The sequence below is a fragment of the Theropithecus gelada genome, chromosome 13, assembly GCF_003255815.1.
Source record: "Theropithecus gelada isolate Dixy chromosome 13, Tgel_1.0, whole genome shotgun sequence".
Classification (NCBI taxonomy): Eukaryota; Metazoa; Chordata; class Mammalia; order Primates; family Cercopithecidae; genus Theropithecus; species Theropithecus gelada.
The window spans coordinates 56,478,543-56,502,897 of NC_037681.1; positions in this window are offsets into that span (position 1 = coordinate 56,478,543).

A 24,355-nucleotide genomic window follows, 5' to 3' on the forward strand; every position below is an offset into this window, starting at 1 on the left:
TCCACTCTCCATCCTTCCATCAGTCACTCTCCCATTAACCTTTTGTCTTCAGGCTTCCATCACCTTTCATCTGAACATGCTTTTTTAGAATCACCAAGGCCTCTCTGGTGATTGACAAACTGAATGTTGTGAAATGTACAGTCAAACCCCTTTGAGCTCCAGCCCAGCCTCTTTTTAGCTACATGATCTTCAATAAGTTATTGTGCTAGTAAATTATTTCTCTTTCATCTACTCTTCTCTAAAGTATATCTACCTTCCTTCTATCCTGATACTGTCAAGCTCCCCACCTCTCACTTTAATCTTGACACTCTCATCCACACCTGTTTTCCTTAGAGAGCACCCTGTGTCCCAGGACTTTGCTTCTGCTTCTCCCCTTCCACCCAGTCCTTGCTTGCCCACTTATTGACTGCATGGTCTTTGACATTTAACTTCTCTGACAATGTATCCTCACTTATAATATGTAAGTAATAAGAATTATCCTCATACTTCAGTGTACTGTATAAGAATTAATTAATATATTATAAATGAAGCTACGTTTAAAACTCTGAAGAGCCACTCATATGGTAATGTGGTTGTTGTATGAAAGTGTGTGTATGTGTGTGTAATATACATATAATTTTAAGACAACCTTAAACTTAAAGAAAAATTGCAAGGATAGAATAAGGGACATTTTTTGAACCATGTGAAAGAATAATGCCAAATTTATGCCCCAATCACAACCTAATACTTAGCGTATATTTCCTACAAACAAGAACATTGCCCAACATGATAACAATACAAGCAATAAAACCAGGAAATTAACACTGATATGCCACTACCATCTAATTCTCAGATCCTTCATGCATTTCCAAATGTCCCAATAATGTCCTTTATAGCAAGATCATCCAATTCAGAATCACACATTACATTTAGTTGTCATTATTCTTTAATCTCCTTCACTCAGAACAGTTCCTCAGCTTTTCGTCTACTTGTATGACACTGACATACTTGAAGGTTAATGAACAGTTATTTTGTTAAAGGTCTATCAATTTCAGTTTGTTGTTCTCCATGATTCAATTCTGGATATGGGTCTTTGGTAGAAATATCACAGAAGTGATGTTGCATTTTTCTCATTGCATCCTCTTAGGGGTGCATGATTTTTATTTGTCCCCTTATCAATGATGTTAACTTTGATCACTTCATTAAGTGGTGAACTTACTTTTTCCCTGTGAACTTACTTCCCACTCCCACTATCAATGCATATTTTGTAGAGAAAGTGCTTCGCGGAAGAGGTACTTTAAAACTTACTTTCTCATCAAAGTTGCAATTTATTTATTTATTTATTTATATCACTATGAACTAACAATTTCTTCTTTTATTCAATGACTCATTTATTTTGAGACTGAAATAGCTCAACATTTGGCCAGCAAAGCCAAAATATGTCATTTTAATATGCCTTCTCTTCTTTTTGCGCTCTTTACTTTATGGTCCAAAAATCTGTTTCAGGCTCATGTTATATTTTCCTTGTCCCAGCTCTGGGTCAGTTATTTCTGCATGGAGACCTTGTTCCTTTTAGTCCTTTGAGTGAAGAATAGTGTTTTGAAGCTAATGTATGGGCTCTAGTTGTATTGCTTGCTGGAGTGGGGATTGCTGTTCCAAGACCTTCTTACTTGAGAGAGAGGAAACATATCTATTATTACACACACACACACACATACACCCCAAATATGGACAAATTTAAGAGAACATTCTCTGTGAATTCCTTTCCTGAATAATTCATCCCAAAGGCATTAGGTGGGCAAAGCAAGGGAGACATCCACATGGAAGACCAGGCTACTGTGAGAAGTTGGCGTCCAAGCAGGGTGAGGAGTATGTGCATGTGGAAGATGGGAAGGCCCCACGTGAGATATTGGAACCCAAACAGGGCATCCATTCATAGGAGTAGTCTGGCATGGGTATCACAGCATGGGCTGGGTGAGGACTCTGCCCATTCAGAGAAGGGGCTTGGTGAGAAATGTCAGAACCTAGGCGGGATGAGCAGCATCTGCACTAGGGAAGGCTACACGTGGAGCATAAGGCCTCAGGGGAAGAGGGCATCAATGTATACAAGTGGTGTGTCCAAGTTTGAGCACAGTGAAGAGGAGGGTGTCCATGTGTGATGGTAAACCTAGCATGGCATGTGAGGGGGGCATCCACAGAGAGGAGTGGATGGTGGTGATGAGGGCTGATTAGTTACACACAGGAATATTAATTGAATGTGTGACAAATGCACTCCTTACCCTGCTTGGGCACCAACATCTCACACCAGGCCAGACTTCCATGTGCAGATTTTTCTTGTTTGAGCCCACCCAGAGGCTTTGGTACTGAATTATTCAGGAAGAGAAAAAGGAAAGAAAAAGAAAGAATTGTTGTATTATTTTACTTATCTTATTTTTTGGCATCTTTTCTTCCATTCACAGCCAATATTGTCTTACACGTTATTTGTCCATATTTGCTGACTTCATTTTCTCAGTCTTTACTTATTCCTTAGCCCACTTCCATCTGGCTTTAGCCCTTATCCCTTTCCAGTGTGACCAAGTCATGGATGACTTCCTTATTTCTAAATACAAAAGACATTTTTCAGTCCTCGTGCTGCATGATCTGTTTGAGGCATTCGACACGTTCGCCTCTGAAAATAGCCTATTCCCTTGGCTTCCATGACGCAGCACTCTCATGATATCCTCCTACCTCTCTGGCTACTTCTCAGCCTCCTTAACAACCTCTTCTTCCTTTGGCCATTTCTCAAATGTTGGCACTACTAAAGGCTCAGTCCCAAGCCTTCTGCTCTTCACACTCTTCACACTCCCACATCTCAGTACTGCCTTGGCTCCAATTCTTATCTCTATGCTAACATTTTAGAAATCTTTATCTCTATCTCTACAAGTCTGACTTTGAGCTCCAAAAACATATACCCCACTGTCTATCATACATTTGTTCAACTCAGCAGTATTTACTGATCACCTGCTATTCATTGTGTGCACTATTCCAGGTTCTTACCAACTCCATGTACATGTCTTTAAGTCACCTAAAACTCAACACATACGAGATAATGGTGTTGTCTTAACCTCTCCTCCAGAGCCTATGCACACTTCCAGCATTCTCTGTCTCAGTAAATGCCATGATCTCTTCCCCTCTGCTGAAGCCAGAAATGTCTCGCCCCTAGCCACTCATCCTTGAATCTAATCAATCAAGAAGTCTTACTGCTCCTACCTTTTACATATTTCCTAAGTCTGTTTAATTCTGTCCATCTCCACCATTATTTTTAAATTACAGTCTTCTAACTGGTCTCCCTGCCTCCAGACTTCCCCTTTACACACACAAACTTTCAATCTAATTTCTACATAGCAGCCAGAATATTCCTTCTTTTTTCATTGTTGGTGTTTGTTTGTCTGCTTGTTTTAGAGACCTAGTCTCGCTCTGTCACCCAGACTAGAGTGCAGTGACGCGATCTCTGTTCATTGCAACCTTCACCTCCCAGGTTCAAGCAACTCTCATGCCTCAGCCTCTTGAGTAGCTGGGATTACAGGCATGTGCTATCACCCCCAGCTAATTTTTGTATTTTTAGTAGAGACAGGGTTTCACCATGTTGGGCAGGGTGGTCTGGAACTCCTGGCCTCAAGTGATCCACCCACCTCAGGCTTTCAAAGTGCTGGTATTACAAGGCGTGAACCACTCCGCTAAACCAGAATATTCCTTTGGAAATACAAATCTAGCCAAGGAAAGAGGTGAGGGACTGTGCTACCAACCCCAGGTACTAGGCTTTTCCCATAGATTTTTGCAATCCGCAGATCAGGAGATTCCCTGGTGAGCCTGCGCCACCAGGGCCCTGGGTTTCAAGCACAAAACTGGACAGCTGTTTGGGCAGGCACTGAGCTAACTACAGGAGTTTTTTGTACTCCAGCGGCACCTGGAACTCCAGAGAGACAGGAGAACCGTCCACTTCTCTGGAAAGGGGGTTGAAGCCAGGGAGCCAACCAGCCTCAATGGGACTCAGAAGGTCCCACTCCCATGGAGCCCAGCAAGCTAAGAACCACTGGCTTGAAATTCTCGCAGACAGCACAGCAGTCTGGAGTTGACCTGGGATGATCCAGCTTGGTAGAGGGAGGGGTATCCACCATTACTGAGGCTTTAGTAGGCTATTTTCCCCTGACAGTGCTAAGTACACTGGGAGGTTTGGACTGGGCGGAATTCACCACAGTGCAGCAAAGCAGCTGTGGCCAGACTACCTCTCTAGATTCCTCCTCACTGGGCAAGGCATCTCTGAAAGAAAGGCACGAGCCCCAGTCAGAGGCTTACAGATAAAACTCTCATCTCCCTGGGACCAGAGCACCTGGGGGGAAGGGCAGCTGCTGTCAAAACTTCAGCAGATTTAATCTTTCCTTCCTGCAGGCTCTGAAGAGAGCTGCAGATCCCAACAAGGGGGATTCTTCCAGCACAGTGCACTAGCTCTGCTAAGGGACATACTGATTCCTCAAGTGGGTCCCTGACCCCCATGCCTCCTGACTGGGAGACACCTCCCAACAGGGGTCAACAGACACCTCACACAGGATAGCTCCAGCTGGCATCAAGTCAGTTCCCCTCTGGGACGAAGCTCCCAGAGAAAGGAGTGGGCTGCAGTCTTTGCTGTTCTGTAGCCTCCACTGGTGATACCCAGGCAAACGGGGTCTGGAGTGGACCTCCAGCAAACTGCAGTAGACCTGAAGAAGAGGGGCCTGACTGTTAGAAGAAAAACGAACAAACAGAAAGCAATGAAAACAATGACATCAACAAAACAGATCCCCCTACAAATACCCCATCCAAAGATCATCAGCCTCAAAGATCGAAGGTAGATAAATCCACAAATATGAGGAAAAACCAGCACAAAAACACTGAAAATTCCAAAAGCCAGAAAGCCTCTTCTCCAAATGATCACAACTCCTCTCCAGCAAGGGCGCAAAACTGAACAAAGAATGAGACTGACTAATTGACAGAAGTAGGCTTCAGAAGGTAGGTAATAAACTCTTCTGAGCTACAGGAGCATGTTCTAACCCAATGCAAGGAAGCTCAGAACCTTGATAAAAGGTTACAGGAACGCTAACTAGAATAACGAGTTTAGAGAGGAACATAAATGACGATGGAGCTGATAAACACAGCTCGAGAACTTCGTGAAGTACACACAAATATCAATAGCCAAACTGATCAAGCAGAAGAAAGGATATCAGAGATTGAGAACCACCTTACTTAAATAAGACATGCAGATAAGGTTAGAGAAAAAAGAATGAAAAGGAACAAACAAAGCCTCCTAGAAATATGGGACTATGTGAAAAGACCAAACCTACAATTGACTGGTGTACCTGAAAGTGGCAGGGAGAATGGAACCAAGTTGGAAAACACACTTCAAGATGTTATCCAGAAGAACTTCCCAAACCTAGAAACACAGGCCAACATTCAATTTCAGGAAATACAAAGAACACCACTAAGATACTACATGAGCAGATCAACTCCAAGACACATAATTGTCAGATTCTCCAAGATTGAAATGAAGGAAAAAATGTTAAGGGCAGCCAGAGAGAAAGGCCATGTCACCTACAAAGGGAAGCCCATTAGACTAACAGTGAATCTCTCAGCAGAAACCCTACAAGACAGAAGAGCTTGGGGACCAATATTCAACATTCTTAAAGAAAAGAATTTTCAACCCACAATTTCATATCCAGCCAAACTAAGCTTCGTAAGCAAAGGAGAAATAAAATCCTTTCCAGACAAGCAAATGCTGAGGGATTTTGTCATCACCAGGCCTCCTTACAAGAGCTCCTGAAGGAAGCAATAATGTGGAAAAGAAAAACTGGACCAGCCACTGCAAAAACACACCAAAATGTAAAGACCAATGACACTTTGAAGAAACTGCATCAACTAGTGTGCAAAATAACCAGCTAGCATCATAATGACAAAATCAAATTCATAGTTACTTAACAATATCAACCTTTAATGTAAATGAGCAAAATGCCCCAATTAAAAGACACAGAGTAGCAAATTGGATAGAATCAAGACCAATCGGTGTGCTGTAATCAGGAGACCCGTCTCACAAGCAAACACACATGTAGGCACAAAATAAAGGGATGGAGGAACACTTACCAAGCAAATGGAAAGCCAAAAAAAAAAAAAAAAAAAAAAAGCAGGGGTTGCAATCCTACTCTCTGATAAAACAGATTTTAAACTAACAAAGATCAAAAAAGACAAAGAAGGGCATTACATAGTGGTAAAGGGATCAAAGGAACCAGAAGAGCTAACTATCCTAAATATATATGCACCCAATACTGGAGCACCCAGATTCATAAAACAAGTTCTTAGAGACCTACAAAGAGACTTAGACTCTCACACAATAAGAGTGGGACACTCCACTGTCGATATTAGACAGATCAACAACACAGAAAATCAACAAGGATATTCAGAACTTGAACTCAGCTCTGGATCACGTGGACCTAATAGACATCTACAGACTCTCCACCCCAAATCAACAGAATATGCATTCGTCTTAGTGCAACATGGCACTTATTCTAATATTGACAACATAACTGGAAGTAAAACACTCCTCAGCAAATGCAAAAGAACTGAAATCATGAAAACACAGACTCTCAGACCACAGTGCAATCAAATTAGGACTCAGAATTAAGAAACTCGCTCAAAACCACACAACTCCATGGAAATTGAACAACATGCTCCTGAATGACTCCTGGGTAAATAACAAAATTAAGGCAAAAATCAAGAAGTTCTTTAAAACCAATGAGAACAAAGAAACAATATACTAGAATCTCTGGGACACAGCTAAAGCAGTGTGTAGAGGGAAATTTACAGCACTAAATGCCCACATCAGAAAGCTGGAAAGATCTCAAATCGACACCCAAACATCACAATTAAAAGAACTAGAGAAACAAGAGCAAACAAATTCAAAAGCTAGCAGAAAACAAGAAATAACTAAGATCAGAGCAGAACTGAAGGAGATAGAAACACAAAAAACCCTTCAAAAAAATCAGTGAATCCAGGAGCTGTTTTTTTAAGTAATGATAATAATAATAACAAAACAGACCACTAGCTAGACTAATAAAGAAAAAAGAGAGAAGAATCAAATAGACACAATAAAAAATGATAAAGGGGATATCATCACTAATCCCACAGAAATAAAAACTGCCATCAGAGAATACTATAAACACCTCTATGCAAATAAACTAGAAAATCTAGAAGAAACAGATAAATTCCTGGACACATACATCCTCCCAAGACTAAACCAGGAAGAAGTTGAATACCTAAATAGACCAATAACAAGTTCTGAAATTGAGGCAGTTAATTAGCAGCCTACCAACCAAAAAAAGCCCAGGGCCAGATGGATTCACAGACAACTTCTACCAGAGGTACAAAGAGGAGCTGGTACCATTTCTTCTGAAACCATTCTAAACAACTGAAAAAGAGGGAATCCTCCCTAACTCATGATATGAGGCCAGCATCATCCTGATTCCAAAACCTGGCAGAGACACAACAAAAAAAGAAAACTTCAGACAATATCCCTGATGAATATCGATGCGAAAATCCTCAGTAAAATACTGGCAAACCAAATCCAGCAGCACATCAAAAAGCTTATCCACCATGATCAAGTTGGCTTCATCTCTGGGATACAAAGCTGGTTCCACATACACAAATCAATAAACATAATCCATCACATAAACAGAACCAATGACAAAAACCACATGATTATCTCAATAGATGCAGAGAAGGCCTTCAATAACATTCAACATCCCTCCATGTTAAAAACTGTCAATAAACTAGATGTTGATGGAACATATCTCAAAATAATAAGAGCTATTTAGGACAAACTCATAGCCAATATCATACTGATTGGGCAAAAGTTGGAAGCATTCCCTTTGAAAACTGGCACAAGAGAAGGATGCCCTCTCTCACCACTCCTATTCAACATAGTATTGGAAGTTCTGGTCAGGGCAATCAGGCAAGAGAAAGAAATAAAGTGTATTCAAATAGGAAGTGAGGAAGTCAAATTGTCTGTTGTAGATGACATGATTGTGTATTTAGAATACACCATCATTTCAGTCCAAAAACTCCTTAAGCTGATAAGCAACTTCAGCAAGTCTCAGCATACGAAATCAATGTGCAAAAATCCCAAGCATTTCCTATACACCAATAATAGACAAGCAAACAGCCAAATCATGAATGAACTCCCATTCGCAATTGCCACAAAGAGAATAAAATACCTAGGGTGACAGCTTACAAGGGACATGAAGGACCTCTTCAAGGAGAATTACAAACCACTGCTCAAGGAAATAAGGGAGGACACAAACAAATGGAAAAACATTCTATGCTCATGGATAGGCAGAATCAGTATCGTGAAAATGGTATACTGCCCAAAGTGATTAATAGATTCAATACTATTCCCATTAAATTACCATTGACTTTCTTCACAAAATTAGGAAAAACTACTTTAAATTTAATTTAAATTTATGGAAGCAAAAAAGAGCCCGTATAGCCAGGACAATCCTAAGCAAAAAGAACAAAGCTGAAGGCATCACGCTACCTGACTTCAAACTATACTACAAGGCTACAGTAACCAAAACAGCATTGTACTGATACCAAAACAGATTTATAGACCAAGGGAACAGAATAGAGACCTCGAAAATAACACCACACACCTACAACCATCTGATCTTCAACAAACCTGACAAAAGCAAGCAATGGGGATAGGATTCCCTATTTAATAAATGGTACTGGGAAAACTGGCTAGCCATATGCAGAAAACTGAAACTGAACCCCTTCCTTACACCCTATACAAAAATTAACTCAAGATGAATTAAAGACTTAGATGTAAAACCCAAAACCATAAAAACCCTAGACGAAAACGTAGCCAACACCATTCAGGACATAGGCATGGGCAAAGACTTCAAAAACTAAAACACGAAAAGCAATTGCATCAAAACCCAAAATTGACAAATGGGATCTAATTAAACTAAAGGGCTTCTGGAAAGCAAAAGAAACTGGCATCAGTGTGAACAGGCAACCTACAGAATGGGAGAAAAATGTTGCAATCTACCCATCTGACAAAGGTCTAATAGCCAGAATGTACAAGGTACTTAAACATATTTACAGGGAAAAAAAAAAAAAAACTTCATCACAAAGTGGGCAAATGGTATGAATAGACACTTCTCAGAATAAGACATGTATGCAGCCAAAAAAAAATATGAGAAAAGCTCATCATCACTCATCATTAGAGAAATGCAAATCAAAAGCACTATGAGATACCATCTCATGCCAGTAAGAATGGCCATTATTAAAAAGTCAGGAAACAATAGATGCTGGCAAGGCTGTGGAGAAATAGGAGCGCTTTTATACTGTCAGTGGGATTGTAAATTAGTTCAACCATTGTGGAAGACAGTGTGGCGATTCTTCAAGGATCAAAACCAGAAATGCCATTTGACCTAGCAATTCATTTACTGGCTATATACCCAAAGGAGTATAAATCATTCTGCTATAAAGACACATGTACACATATGTTTATTGCAGCACTATTACAACAGCAAGACGTGGAACCAACCTGAATTCCCATCAATGATAGACTGGATAAAGAAAATGTGGTACATATACACCATGGAATACTACGCAGCCATAAAAAGAATGAGATCATGTCCTTTGCAGGAACATGGATGAGGCTGGAAGCCATCCTTCTCAGCAAACTAACACAGGAACAGAAAACCAAACACTGCATGTTCTCACTCATAAGTGGGAGTTGAACAATGAGAACACATGGACACAGGCATGGGAACAACACACACTAGGGCCTGTCGGTGGCAGGGAAAGAGGAGGGAGAGATTAGGACAAACACCTAATACACACAGGGCTTAAAACCTAGAGGATGGGTTGACAGGTGTAGCAAGCCACCATGGCCAATGTATACCTATGCAACACACCTGCACAGTCTGTACATACAACCTCGAACTTAAAGTAAAATAAAGTATAAAATAAAATAAAGAAATACAAATCTAATCATGTGACTCCTCAGTTTTTAAGACTTTCATATGGGTTTCCTATGCCTTCGAGCAAAAGAGAAAATGTTTTTACAAAGCTGTCCATAATTGAGTCTGCTTAGGTATTCAGACACACTACTGCTCTTTCTGTATACTCAGCTGCAACCTGCAGGCCCCAGATGGTTCTGTCTGTCCTGTAACCAACCTCCCACTATCTCCTGCTACCTGAACCTAGAAACACCTTATCTCATGCACTTTGACTAATGAACTTCTACTCACCCTTCAGGTCTCAGTGGAAATGTCACCTCCTCAATGAAGCCTTCTCTGATACATAACCATGGTTAGATCATCTGTTCACTGGAGCATCCTCATCATATCACATAACATGCTTACTCTCCAGTAATTGCTCCTTTAGAGGTTTGTTTTCTCAAAAGAATTGAATGAAGTCAAGGATCCTGTCTATTTTCCACCATTCTATGCCTCACACAGTGACAAGTGCACAGCAAGAGCTCAATAAAAATTTGCTAAATGGAGGAATGAATTACTGCATCTATAATAACAAACTAGATCCTATTAATGTTAGGTTGTCCTTTTACAATTAGAAACATCATGAACTGATTTTAATGCATTCCATTCACGTCAATAGATTAACATGTGATACTATATGGTGTAATTGTTGAGGACAGAGTTCAGAGGAAGCCTGTCCTCTTGCAAATCCAGCCTCTCCCCTACTCACTGTGTGCCTTGAGCAGCTACTGCCTTTCTTGCTCTTCTATTTCCCCATATGTCATATGTTGTATTGAAGATTAAATAAGACAATATGTATAAATCAGTTAGAATCATGCCTGGCACAACTTATAGACATATCATATAACTGAAAGTTATTATTATTATTATCATTGTGATATTTTTATTTAAACAAGATCCTTGCCTTGCCTCCCTTGATCATTAGGAATAGATTTGAAAGATAGGATGTTTTAGGAAGGAGACAGAATAGTAAACAAGATGGCCCAGTCTCAGCCTGCTGTCTGGGTACAATATTGAACAGCACCTCTGTGTGATACTGATAGTGTCTCAATGCTGTCTATCTCAAAGTTACTCTCAGTAGAGGATAAGTTGTCATGTCAGACCTAAGAAGAGGGGACTCCAGAGCCTCTGCTTGTGTTGTGTGCATAATCTCCACTCTGGCCCTGCAGCCGGAAACCCTGATCCCTCCCTTGCAGGGCTGTCTAAGGCTCACCATAGCAACACATACACACCGAGACTTCCCACTCACATCTAGGGATCATGCATTGCTCCAGGCTGTGCATGGCTCCTCCCATGTGTCACATTTGTTGTAAATGGAACTTAAGTCACAGGAGGAGGGATAATACAGAAAGTGGCCAGCTTAGCAACAGAGATGCCTTTACGAGTTGTTTGTCCTATAATCTGTTCTCTGTTGATGCCATATTGATCCCCAAATGAAGACGGCCATAAGTACAATGGAAATGTAAAATGGACCACGTTCTTAAAAGTTTATTTAAAAATACCTAGCACAATATTTAATGCATAAACAAAAGATATTTACATTGTTTAAATGACCCCAAATGAAGGAGAATAAAAAGTAACATTTAGAAGGTAGTTAAAAATTGGCCTATAAGATAGAACTTTAGCAATTTTTTTTTTTGGTTTTAAAAACTTATGACAACTGTTTTGAAATGTAAAACAAGCTGTTCTCATAGAGAGATTTTTAAAACTTTTAAATAATATATAAAATGAAAAGTACCTGGAAAATAATATATATTTCTAAAAATAAAATCTAGATTATTTGTTTTAAATGATAGAAAATGTATTTTTTTCTATGCTAAAAATAAGTGTTATTTACAACCTATGTGCAAATCTACTGACTGGATTAACAGAGAATTAGTAAGGAAGACATTCTTCCTTACTTCCAGCAAATACGAGCATAACAAACTTGGATGAGAAATTAGACATCAATCCACCTAGACTAAATCCATACACAATTTCTATCAGCATCCAAAATGTGGCATAGAATCCAAACCTGAAAAGATACTATTAACAATAAGTAAGGCAATGACCAGACCCCAAATCACTGCATTATCTAGGGATGAAGAGGAGGACTTTGGTCAAAACCTAGGCTCCTTCACTTAGTCAGTTTCTTAATCATGTACACCTCTGTTTCTTCATCTGTAATTTGGGTATAAAAACATATTTACCTAAAGTGTTTTTGTGGGTACTAAGTTAGCTAATATTTTTTAAGTGCTATACAATGCCTAGCACATGATAAGCCTTCAATAAATATTAGCTATAACCATATTTATCTAATTAATTTCCACTGCAGTCTAACTAGGGTTTTCCTATACGCCAGTGAACATGGACATCATTCCTGGAATTGTTTGAGATTTGGGTCTACTTGCATTTATGCCAAGAAGGAGCTTTAGCTTCAGAGTTAACAAAACCTGAGAAACAATTCCAGTTTCTTCATTTGCAGGTAGTGAAACTTTAAATGAGCAGTTTTAATTCCCTTTGCTTCAGTTTCCTCGTCTTTAAAATAGAATAAGACCTGCCTTATTGGATTGTAATCAATGTTTAGTGAAGCAATCTGTGTAAAGTGTCAAACACAAAATGATGTTTCATGAACAGCAAACAATATTATAGAAACTAAGAAGAGTAAGGACAACTATTCCATTGATATTTTACTGGGATATATTAAAATGGAAATTCAAGGCCAGGTGTGGTGGCTCACGCCTGTAATCCCATCACTTTGGGAGGCAGAGACGGGAGGATCACTTGAGACCAGGAGTTTGAGACCAGCCTGGCCAACATGGTGAAACCCCGTCTGTACTAAAAATATAAAAATTAGCTGGGCTTAGTGGCTTACACCTATGGTCCCAGCTACTCAGGAGACTGAGGCATGAGAATTGCTTGAATCTAGGAAGCAGACGTTGCAGGTAGAGGTTGCAGTGAGCCGAGATCATGCCACCGCATTCCAGCCTGGGGGACAGAGCAAGACTTTGTCTCAAAAAAGAAAAAGAAAGAAAAAGAAATTCAAGCAAATAAATAATGTTCCAAATTCATGCCAGTTCAGTAAGCAGAGGAAAATTCCTAATGAAGTGATTCTATGTTGCCCTTCTCAATGATTGGGAGAGTCTGATGTGCTAATTATAAAATATTTTAATACCTGAAAAAATAAGTCTTTTGTGATTTTTGGCAATATAGAAAAAAAGGCTTACTTGGTATGATTTGCTGTAATGGAATATTTCTCAGAAGAAGCTAACTTTATCCAGTACAGAATGCTTTTTGATGTCATTAACCTACAGAAATGATTTTAGGAAAGTAATGCAAAAGTATCCAAAAGGTGAGGTGACAAGAAGCTTTCTTTTGCTCCTCAAGGCTACATTGATTAATGTAGCAAACAACAATCCTCTGGAGTCCAGGGAGTAAGTAATCAGAGAGCACCTGAAACAAAGGCCTTCCAAAAGTCTACAGATTCCTTATATTAATCACATTAATACTGACACTCAGAAGACACTGTGTAATTATTAAATAAGGTGACTTCTCTGCAAAACTACAAAATCTATAGATCTAAAAATCTAAGTAATATAAACCATGATCAACATGCTCCCTGTTGACTCTGGAGAAAATAGTTTAATAAAAAGAATATTATACTTGTACTCATGACACCCAAGTTCAAAATTCTACTCTGCTGCATATAGATACATAGACACTGCGGCTTACCCACCTGCCCAAGTCTCAGCTTTCTCCTCTATGGAATAAGAATACACTGACTTCAGCACGTTGTTGTAAAGACTGAATGAGATAAAATACATTCATTGCTGACTCAAAATAAAATCTACAAATATACTAATTCAACTAACCATTAAATCAATTCGGTTACTTTTAACATTGAATGAAAATCATTACAGTAGTTAATATTTATTATTTATTTACTATGTATCAGACGCTAGGTTAAACAATTTTTATTAATTATCTCATATTTTCTCACAACCACTCTATAAACAGTTCTATTATAATCTCTTTTTCTCATTTTAGGAAAAGAAGATTTAGAGAGGTAAAGTAACCAGTCTGTAGTTACACAAGAGCTAAGTGTTCAAACCAGGTTATGACAGGTTTTTCTTACACCAAAACCTATATGCTTCCAAATTATTGGTTTTTAAATTATTTCTTAATAGCAGAATACTTTCTTTAAATGACATATTTTGTAAAGGCTAAACACACACCACAAATAAAGACTGATCTGCCTGGATTCAACCAGCGATGGAGAACTCTACTCTCACAATGACCTTAGAAACACTTCAGAGGAATCCTGGAACTCAAAAAACACAGTGCTCCACAAAACACATTATTACTATGATGATCACATCTTTTTCACATTTGTGATTTTGACAGTTTGAAACCCACTGGAAAGGTCTATGACAAATAATAATTTATCACATTTCTAAGGCATTAATTTGAATCTTGCATGGCAAAACCATCGGGAGCAAATCACTTCGTTGGTAAGTGAGCTTTCTTACAGTGTAAGAATAGGCACAGGTTATGCGTGATTCATGATACACATGTGATTTGGTAGAAAGCCAGGAGCCTGGATAAATGTTTCCTAGTTCATGAATTAGGGGCTTTCTAAACAATTTAGGGCATACCATTAGCAAAATGTCAAGTTTCTTCAATACCTTGTTACTGCAGATTAGTAGAATATGTCCTTCATTTTCAAAAATTTATATTGATACAAAATATTTGTACATATTTATGGTATACATATGATATTTTGATACATATGTACAATGTGTAATAATCAAATCAGGATATTCAGGATATCTATCACCTCAAACATTTATTATTTGTGTTAAGAATGTTTCAAGTCTTCTAGCTATTTTTAAATACATAATATATTGTTGTTAACCCTATTGTGCTATCAAACACTAGAAATTATTCCTTCTATAAAACTATATGTTTGTACCCATTCACCAACCTGTCTTCGTGTCTCCAGTCCCCACATCCTTCCCAGTCCCTGGGAGCTATAATTTTACTCTCTACCACTATAAGATAAACATTTTAGCTCCCACAGATGAGTGGGAATCATTAGATATTTGTCTTTCTGTGCCTGGCTTATTTCACTTAACATAATGACCTTCAGTTCCATCCACATTGCTGCAAATAACAGGATTTCATTCTTTCCATGGCTGAAGTATTCTATTGCATATATATATATACCACAAATTCTTTATCCATTCATCCATTGATTGACACATAGGTTGACTCCATATCTTGGCTATTCTGAATAGTGTTGCAATAAACATGGTGATACAAGCATCCCTTTGATATACTGATCTCCTTTCCTTTGGATAAATACCCAGAAGTAGGATTGCTGGATCATATGGTAGTTCTATTTTTTGTTTTTTTGAGAAATTTCTATACTGTTTTCCATAATGGTAGTACAAATTTACATTTCCATCAACAGTGTGTGAGAGTTCATTTTATCCCACATCCTTGCCAGCATTTGTTATTTTTTTATCTTTTTTATAGTAGCCATTTAAACTGAGGTAAAATAGCATCTCATTGTGGTTTTGATTTGCATTTCCCTAATGATTAGTAATGTTAAGTATTTTTTCATAAGCCCGTTGACCATGTGTATCTCTTATTTTAATAAATGTCTATTCCGATCCTTTGTCCACTTTTGAATTGGATTATTTTTATTATTATTGCTTTACTGTTGAGTTGTTTAAGTTCCCTGTACATTCTGGATATCAGTGCCTTGTTAAATGAATAGTTTTCAAATATTATCTCCCATTTTACAGGTTGTCTCTTCACTCTGTTGGTTGTTTCCCTTGCTGTGCAGAAGCTTTTTAGTTTACTATAATAAACTACATTGAAACTACAGAATATCCAAGATGTTATCATATCATCTTGGAATTTACAATAGTAAGGAAGTATAAATTCTGAGCTAAGTAACAGCTGAATTCTAGGAATTAGAAAACAAAAACTTCAAAAAATGGAAAAATATTATTTCATGACTAAAGAATTTATAAGCGAAAATATTTACAAAAAATGAAAATGTTTTCAGTATTCTTTACAAATTGTCAATCTAATTATGAAAAACATAATTAAGAATAAAAAAATAAGATATTAAAAAGGAAACATATCCAGTGAATACTGACAACTCTTTGACGAACTCAGTTTCAGTGTGTTCAAAAATGTAGTTTATATAAATCAGTAGACACCTAGTCCTTTAGACAGCTTGATACTTTTATGAAGAATTTTTCTTGTTATTGTTAGTCCTGAGTGAGTTTCTCATAGCCCAACAATAAAATAAATTTAAATTACCTACAAATCAACTTGAAGACATTGAAAATGTTGCTGATTTTTCTTTTAGTTTTGAGAGGAGAAGTTAAAAAGTTTGGTTTCTTGACGAATATTACTTGATCCACTACTAAATATATTTTTATTTGTTGTGGTTTGTAGCTGCTGAGAGTTGCTTACTTTCTTTATGTTTTTGCTCTCTTTATGTTTTTGCTTTCTTTCTAACACCAAAGACATTCCAGTATTCCCCTTGTTGTATGTAAGTACTTTGTTTCTTACCACCACATGCCTCTGACATCAAAGCTGAGCAATAACATGGTTTTGAGGTTGATTTTCCTCCAAAGCAAAGGCAGGTACAGAGATGGAAGTATGTTTGTATCAACATGTATTTACTGAGCTTCAGTTATGTAGCTCAGCTGTGTAGCTCTGTAGGTTTAAGGTTTGATACTGAACAATAAAAGACATTAAAAGATAGACAACACTAGATATCAGTTCTACACTAGCTGAGCCTTTCATAAATTCACATCTCTGGATTATATTTTAGACCCTGCCCTCACCTTACCTCGTAGAGAGAATGTTAATGACAAATGTTCACATGAAATTTTCTTCTGCGTTTTATAAAACTGTATCAATGACATTTTATTTTTTATCATTCCATGTCCCCTTTTGGAGTCCCCACATAAAAAACATCTTAGTACCTAGACACATTAAGTGCCTAAATGTCTAACAACGGGATAATGCATAAGTAAGTTATAGTATTTCTACATGACAGAGTATTATACTGGTATTAAAGTGATAATTTTGAAGATTATTTAAAAGCTGGAAAATGTTTATAACACAAGAGTCATTTTTAAATCGATACAAAATAACATCTACATTGTGATCACATGTATAAAAATATATTCAGAAAAGACTAGAATGAACATTGAAGTGTAAACAATGTACCAGGAATGGGATTATAGGTGACTTTTCTCCTCTGAAAAATACATTTTTTGAGTGGTACCAAAAATATGCAAGTATGATAAACGTTCCCTCTTACAACATTTGTTATTTATTTCTTCCAATTCTCTTCTTGCCTTGAGAACAAGGAAGCTTAAAGCTACATATGACATTCAGTAGCAGTTATTATGTGAGCATCTATGGCTAGCATTTGTTCTTCCTTTTCAAGACCTTGATTCTACTCCTTATCTTCCTTTTAGAAGGACTAAAAATGAAGAAAAACAAACACATGTGACATCCTTATCTTCAAATAGCTTGCCATATGCTTAGAGATACATTTTAAATGGTTAGAGATGTTAAGAAATGTGTTATGATTAGACTGAGGCAATGCACTGTTTGGAAGAACATCATAGAGAAGATGAACCCCTTCAGTGAATCCTATTGGGGATTATATGACATTGATACATATTACTGGAGTTTCTTTGTTTAAGGTGGTGTCCCCAGGTTTCTCCACTGTAAAGTCACTACTTTTCCCTTTGTAAGTATTGTATCTTCAGAGGAAGATACTTTGGGACCCTACAAGTGTTCTATTTCCCTCAAACTTTCATCTACTGATTTTTAGCACCCATTAGTGGATCTCAACTATGGCAATATTTAATTTGATTTTTACTCATTCTAATGGTAATTTTGCTACTCTCCTCATGCCTTTAATATTTATTATTTGGAATTCTTCTATAAGGAAATTATGTCCCTACTCCCCCATTGATATATTTATTCAGCTATTTGTTAATATAAGGATATTTATTTTGTTTTGGGTTATAATCCAATATGAACATTATTTTGTTGCTCAAATTATTGCAGATTTAGCCAATGGGAACTCTTTGGGCTCTTGTGTCATTTAGACATAAACTTAACTATTTACTTTTTTTTTTTTTTAATACTTCTTTGCTTTATATCTAGGGTCATCCTGTATTTTTCCTATTCTAGCACTGGAATGGACCACTTCTCCAGGAAACTAACCATTGATTCTTTAATTGAAGATTAGTATTTAGAAACCAGCATCTGAGGACTAGGTGTGCTCATTGCTACTGGGTGTCATTGCCTCTAGGAACTCTCAGCAGAGTCTAAGCGTCTCAGGGATACTTCTCCTTGGCTGTTATGGGCCCAGCATATTCCTTATACCTGATCATGCCCCAGGAATGCAGTCTTCCCACCACCATTCTCTTCCCACAGCTATAATGGATTTTTCCAGTGTACAATAAACAACTATTGCCCTTCACCGTACAGACTGATGGTTTTGTTTCAGAAGAGAGATTAATGAGAAAGGACCACATAGGATTCTGTAGCCCTCCTCCAGCAGCTGCTTTTCTCTTCTCATAACTTCACCTTGAAGGGCACTTTCTTAGGACTCTCTCCAACCTCTTCTGCAAGTGCTCAGTAGGATTTATGGAGACAGAGTCTGAAGATATTGTGGATTCACCCAATTTCTGTGGTCCCTAGGGGCTTCATCACTGCATATTCAGCCTCTGCCAATTCTCTAATCACCCCAGTGGGTCTCTTCTTACCAATGTCTACTTGTGTTTACGCTGGGCAAGTCATTGTTCATTTGTTTCTCCCTGAAGTGGTCAATCCTTTCTTATATTTTGGGACAGGTAGTTACCCTGTGGCCAGTTCTCTGGCAGATTCAAGAAAAGTCATGAATTTGCAAGGTGTCTGGCTTTGTTTTCCATTATAAGAATTGGAGAAATACTCTTTTTCTCTCTGCCTCTCTAAGCAGAAATGTGTTTTATTTGTGAAATAAGCCCTGCAATATTTACCCAATTATTTTTGGAATAGTTTCAGTAGAAACGACACCAGTTCTTTGTACCTCTGGTAGAATTCAGCTGTAAATCTGCCTGGTCACGGGCTTTTTTTTTTTTCTTTCATTGGTAGGCTGTTTATTACTGCCTCAATTTCAGAACTCATTACTGGTCTATTTGGGGATTCAATTTCTCCCTGGATCAGTCTTGGGAGGTGTATGCATCCAGGAATTTATCCATTTCTTCTAGATTTTCTAGTTTATATGCATAGAGGTGTTTGGTATTCTCTGGTGGTTGTTTGTACATCTGTGGAATCAGTGGTGATATCCCTCTTATCATTTCTGATTGTGTCTATTTGACTCTTCTTTTTTCTTTATTAGTCTAGCTAGCAGTCTATTTTATTAATTTTTTCAAAAAACCAGCTCTTAGATTTGTTGATTTTTTTGAAGGGTGTTTGTGTCTCTATCTCCTTCAGTTCTGCTCTGATCTCGGTTATTTCTTGTCTTCTGCCAGCTTTGTGGTTTGTTTGCTCTTGCTTCTCTAGTTATTTTAATTGTGATGTTAGGGCATCGATTTGAGATGATTCCAGCTTTCTAATTGGGCATTTCATGCTATAAATTTCCCTCTTAACACTGCTTTAGCTGTATCCCAGAGATTCTGGTATGTTGTCTCTTTTCTCATTGGTTTCAAAGAACTTCTTGATTTCTGCCTTCATTTTGTTATTTACCCAGGAGTCATTCAGGAGAAGGTTGCTCAATTTCCATGCAATTGTGTGGTTTTGAGTGAATTTCTTAGTCTTGAGTTCTAATTTGAATGGACTGTGGTCTGAGAGATGGTTTCTTATTATTTCAGCTCCTTTGCATTTGCTGAAGAGTGTTTTAATTCTGATTAACAGTTTTAGAGTAAGTGCCATGTGGTGATAAGAAGAATGTATATTCTGTTGTTTTGGGGTGGAGAGTTCTGTAGACATCTCTCAGCTTCGCTTGATCCAGAGCTGCATTCAGGTCCTGAATATCTTCATTAATTTTCTGTCTCAATGATCTAATAATGACAGTGAGGTTTTAAAGTGTCCAACTATTATTGTGTGTGAGTCTAAGTCTCTTTGTAGGTCTCAGAGAACTTACTTTATGAATATGGGTGCTCCTATATTGGGTTCACATATATTTAGGATAGTTAGATTTTCTTGCTGAATTAAACGCTTTACCATAACTCTCTGGATCTCCCTTCAGGGTCAGCAGCTCAACTGCTTCCCTCTGGACACAAGCAAGCCAAGCTATGTCCTGGCTCCGTTTTCCATCTGCAAAGATGGACAGCTCTGGCTCGCTCTCTCTCTCTCTCTTTCCTTGGGGCACAAGCACACCTGTATAGTGTCAGCAGGGCAACTATACCTTTTATAGACAATAGTGGCATAAAGCCAAGTGATGATAGCCTTCCCATGTTATGGCTATATAGCTGTGTTTACATTATACACAGAATTGCGCACCTGTGCTGCAAACTCCCTGAGTCACACAGGATGTTTACCTCGGCCTATCCTGCTTGACTGCAGCACAGCCATGTTCCTTACACCTTGGTTTTTCCCTTACCTAGAGGTATCACAAATAAAGGCTTTGAAACAGCAAAGATGCCAGCCTGCTTCTTCCTCTGGGACCTCCATCCCGGGGTGGGTACTGACCTATTGCCAGCCCAGACACTCCTGTAGGAGGAGTCTGGAGGCCACTGTTGGGAGGTGTTACCCAGTCAGAAGGGACGACGGGGTCAGGAACCTGCTTAAAGAAGCAGTTTGGCTGCTTTTTGCTAGAGCAGATGCGCTACACTGGGGTTAACCCTTCCCCATCCAGACCACCTGAACTCTCCAGAGCCACCAGGCTGGAAAGGCCACAGAGACATTGGCTGCCCTTTCCTCCAGTGGCTCCATTCCAGGAAGCAATCACAGTTCTATCTGTATAACCCTGGCTGGAGTTGCTGAAATTCTCACAGGGAGGACCCTCCCAGTGAGGAGGGATGGATTGGGATCCCACTTAAATAAGCAGTCTGATAACTTATTTAAGCGGTCTGACACTTTGGCACAGCTGTGCTGTGTTGTGGGGAACTCATCCTTGTCAGGACCACCTGGCCTCCCTGGAGCCAGGAGGCTAGAACTTCTTATTTGACTAAACTGCAGAAATGGAGGCTGCCACTCCCCTTTGGTTCTTCATCTCAGGGAAAGATCAGAGTTCTTTCCATATATCTCTCTGGCTGGAGTCCTGAAATTCCCACTGGTAGGCCCGTCCCAGTGAGAAAAGATGGATTCGGGTCCCACTTTTAAAAGCAGTCTGGCTGCTATCTGGCATAACAGCTGTGCTGCATTGTGGGGGATTCCGGCTCATCCAGACCACCTGGACTCCTCAACTGGCTAGAATGGCTGAGTCGACCTAACTGCAGAAATGATGGCGGCCCCTCCCCTGGGAACTTGTCCATCTCAGGCAGTCTCCAGCCTGTTGTGCTAGCTGGCTGGAATTCCAAGCCAGTGGGTCTTAAATTGTGAGGTGTTGTGGAAGTAGGTCCCACAGAAATGATGCTGCTTGGCTCCCTGGATACAGCCCCCTTCCTAGGGGAGTATAGGAATGGCTCTTCCACCTTGCCAGGATTCCCAGGGCTGGAGTCTGTAAAACTCCTGAGTTTCTGTGTGAGCCTGAGCGACTGCTCTGCTGAGACTGCACAGCTTTGTGTATCCGACCCAAGGCTCTGTTGGCATGGGCTCACAAGGGGATCTCCTGATCCATGGGTTGCAAACATCTGTGGAAGAAGGCTGGTTTCCCCTGACAGGGCTGCACAATCACTCACTGCGTCCCTTGGCTGGGGGTGAGGGTCCCTTTGGCTCCACACCACTCCGAGATGGGCCATCGCCCCACTCTGCTTTTCTTCATTATTCATGGGTGGAGCCATCTACCTAGTCAGTCTCAATGCGAGAACCTGGATATTTCAGTTAAAGGTGCTGAATTCACTCGCTGTTTTCATTCTTCTCTGTGAGAGCCATGGACTGTACCTGCTTCTCATCAACTACCTTGGCCACTCCGTCCCTCTGTGGATAACTTTAAAGCTCAGAAAACAACCTTGCCATCTTTCCCTCAAGAAAAACAATATCTCAATTATGGATCAAGATTCTGGAAAATCTGGCAGCTAGAATAGTCCTGTGGAAGAACCAGGACTAGTTAATTTTCTTGAGCCTGAGATCCTTCAACTAGGTTAAAAAATGAAAGCATAAACCTAATTATGTCTAGCCTATGGGTTAGAGCATAGGAGTCAGTTAAGATGAAAATGTTTTTCAGGAGAGGTATTCTCCTTAATTTATTAACATTTTAGTAAATTCTTAGGACATTTCCTCTCGGTCTGAGACATTACAACACATAGAGGTATGCTTTTGTCAGGAAAGAGAAGTCAACGGCCAGAAATCAGAGAAAGAATCTTTGAAGAACTGGGCTGCTGAGGAAGGTAATATTGAAAGGAAAGAGATTCCTACAGAGAGACAGCAAGTAGATTTGACAAACAAGCATGGTCTACTTCAAAATGTTGCAGAGAATAAGCAGGAAGACGATTCATTTGTTAGTTTCCATTCTGACAACTTTTGTTGGACTTCTAATAACTCAAGTCCTAAGGAAAGGAAAACATTTTCTGAAAATGATATTATCTAAATGACAGCAAAAACTACATTCGTTAGTGATATGTAGAGCAAGGACAGAATCAGTTAAGAATGGAATTGACTATTTTGATTTGAGTCATAGACATGACTTATGAACCCTACACAAATCATTTGATGAGAATGACTAAGATCACAGTCTGGAAGGAAAGCCATGTAGTCAACCACTCATTTAGTTGAAGTATGATCGTAATTAACAAACAACATACATTTTGAATCTCTGAAGTCAATTTTTAATTTTTTCCTCACCAAAGAATTGGGGGAAACCTCTTACCTCAGAACCACTAAGAGAAGATGTCTTTCTTCTTTATGATTTCAACTCCTTTGCATTTGCTGAAGAGTGTTTTAATTCTGATTAACAGTTTTAGAGTAAGTGCCATGTGGTGATAAGAAGAGTGTATATTCTGTTGTTTTGGGGTGGAGAGTTCAGTCATTTCTTGCCTTTACTGTTGTGATTATTTTTTCAGGCTTACATCATTTCCATGGTTTTATTCCACGCCAGCTAGCACTGAAAAAGTTTTAAAATTTCCATCACAGCACACGGAAAACTGTCAAGTCTCTGTCCCTCCACTTGTTTCCAGGACTAAGATATACTTAATGACAATTCTAAGTGCAATTGGTCCCTTCAATAGACTCTGAAAAAAATGCATGCTTTCAATTACATCAGAACACACAAAAATGACACTTTTTCTGATGTGCCTAGCCCTGCAGTTGTCTCTGATCTTAGCATTCTGAATTCTAGGCAGCTATTTTGGAGTTGGTGATCAGCATTATGTCTACCATGTCATTTGTTTTGGTCAGAAGACTAACTCGCTGATTAGAGTTTGAGCTGAAAATAGATTTCTTGTTGGGAAGAAACCATTACAGAGCTTCAAACACTACTAAACCCCTTCCCAAATACAGTGAGATTCAAGAGTTTATCATCTCACAGACACATAAAGACATGGCTTTTTTTTAAAAGCAATAATAATATCGCTACCCATCTAATGAGGCGAGAATCTCTGTAGATATCTTCACCAATCCTCAGACACCCCAGTCAATTAGACAGGACTTAGCAACTCCACAGTTCAGGTGAAATTAGGTTCTTTGATACAGTAGGAATGCTAGAAAAAAATATATATTTTGTTAAATCTTCTATAACAATGCTTCTCAAACTGCAGGTTATAACTCAATTATTAGTGAGTTCTGAAATCAATTTAGTGGTTTGTAATTGGCATTTTCTTTTAAAATAGAGTGGAATAAAAAAGAGGAAAGAAAAGAAAAGGAAAGGCTAAAATGCACATGTAAGTGTAGGCATTATTTCATGAACCTTTTGACTGTTATAAAGAATAATCAAGCACTTCACCTTTTCATTCAGTAAGCATATTTTAGGTAACTCCTTTAAAAAGTTTATTGCACATACAGATGGCAGCTGAAGTCTGAGTCCTGTATCCATTCAGTTTTCACAAAGGAATATCTCTCCTTCCTCCCCCCTGCCTAGAATTATCCTTCCTGTGAATGCTGTGGGTCTTAAAGTTCAGCAAGTTCTTATTGTACCACACAGCTATTAATAGATGCAAACTCAAGGTCAAGTTGTTCACGTCCTTCCAAGGCCATTAAAGATC